This window comes from Penaeus japonicus, unplaced genomic scaffold, assembly GCF_977035675.1.
Source record: "Penaeus japonicus unplaced genomic scaffold, GWHDUDI00000001_assembly GWHDUDI00000001, whole genome shotgun sequence".
Classification (NCBI taxonomy): Eukaryota; Metazoa; Arthropoda; class Malacostraca; order Decapoda; family Penaeidae; genus Penaeus; species Penaeus japonicus.
The window spans coordinates 40,987,143-40,989,253 of record NW_028234403.1 but is presented as its reverse complement, the minus strand read 5'-3'; positions in this window follow the sequence as shown (position 1 = coordinate 40,989,253).

Sequence of the window (2,111 nt, the reverse complement as noted above, 5' to 3'; positions counted from 1 at the left end):
ACGAAGAACACCACACTGATGGCCAGCACGCTCAGCCCCACTGCCACCCACACCTGGAAATGGTTTTGTGTATGTTGTTGTCTTACTCTTTTCGCCGCTTGTCTGAAAGGGTGGGGAGGGAGGGAGGGCAGGAGAGAATGAGAAAGGGAGGGTCGAAGGAAGGGTGGGAGGGAGGGAAGGAGGGAAGAAGAGAGAGAGAGAGAGAGAGAGAGAGAGAGAGAGAAAGATCCCAACTTTCCCTCGCAGAATTTGAATAGATAAATGAAATAAAACTAATAAAACAAACGTAGGCGTGCGCCCTACAAGCGACACACCCCTTATTTGGGCCATGTGGTTACATCTCTAGTTAAAAACACATCTTACGAATCCCTTTGTAAAGACTGGAAACTAGATCCTATAAATATGCAAAGTTCTAATCAACGACAGAGTACAATAAGTAACGCATTTTCCCGTCTCAGGTAATAAAAAAAAAGATGAATTGAAAAAATAAAGGAAATCCAAAAGAAGTAAACTAAAAAGAAAATTAATCTAAAAAGAAGAAAAGAATAGAATGATAAACTGAAAACTCTCAAGATATGGAGGAAACGGGCCTACCTGAAGGGAGAAAGGTGAGAGCACCGCGAAGGCTTGGTTCCTCTCCTCGGGTGCTCGGGACACACACGTGGAAGACTCCATGAAGTAAGGCCAGGTAAATTCGACCACTGTCTTTCTTGCCTCTGTGGAAAGTGAATAAGGTCTCTCTCTCTCTCTTTCTGTTTATCTATCTGTCTGCTCTCTCTCTCTTTCTCTCTCTCTCTCTCTCTCTCTCTCTCTCTCTCTCTTTCTGTTTATCTATCTATCTGCTCTCTCTCTCTCTCTCTCTCTCTCTCTCACTATATCTATCTTCTGTCTCTCTCTCTCTCTCTCTCTCTCTCTCTCTCTCTCTCTCTCTCTCTCTCTCTCTCTCTCTCTCTCTCTCTCTCTCTCTCTCTCTCTCTCTCCCTCTCTCTCTCTCTCTCTCTTAATATCTATCCATCAATATTTTTTCTCTGCATCTCTCTACTTACCTGTGATGGTGATTTCGTTGATGGCGATGTGTGCCTCATGTCTCGCGACCAGACCTATCAAGCCAACCACGCTCCCGTCCGGCTGAGGTCCTCCCCATAACCCGTCCTCTGGTACCACTACCTTGTATCTATGCCATGGTATCGATAAATCACTAGGTTTGGTATTCTCTTTGCCTTATGCGTGGATAAGGGTAGAACGGGCAGTGTTACCAGACTATGAAATGGGACAGTATCTGGACTTACGTGAAATTTAGTACTTGGCTGAGGGTACTGATGATGCTCACGTCTATTCCCGAATCTGGCAACAGTTCTCCTTCCGGGCCTCTTCGCAGGCCAAACCACGGCCAGTTATCCACGAGTGATGTCTTGTTGTAAGGATAAAAGGAGGTGATGTAGATGTAGAAAGGGGTATTGATAAATGAGAAGAAAAAAACGAATAGAGAGAGAGAAAAAAGAAAGACGTGGAGAAAGAAGAAAGACATAAAAGGAAGAAAATCAGAAAATAAGAGAAATGGGAGCCAAGTAGACGATGAAGAACTAAACAAATATTCGTATATACATGAACAACTTTCCTACTCAACAATAATTCCCTCGAACTGACAGAAACAAGGAAGAATCACAAGCAGTCACCTTTAGCTCTCGGCCTTGGAAATCTCTGTACTTCTCTAGGTCGCGGAAGAGCGGTTTCTTAAGGTAGTAATCAAAACCTTCCGAGGTGCTCCTCCATCTCCCCACCGTCTCGAACCTGGTCATGAGCAAAGGCGACTCCAGGTTTACGTCTGTGCGTCAGCTAAGGCCTTCAGTAAATGGGACTAAAATACAAGGCAGTTATTCGAAAAATACATAAATAAACAAAATAAACTCGTATTCAAATTTCGATATCCAAACAGCGTATTTGAACTTTTAACGAGTCATCTGTCTGATTCACTTTTCATCTAGTTGTAAACAATCAAACTGATCTTCAGACTCTGTTACTCAGAAATGCCATATTTAGATATATCAGAAATGTTAACTGACTTCCTTGTAAATAGGAAAGGTGTCAGGAGCTGAAGTCATATTTCCCTC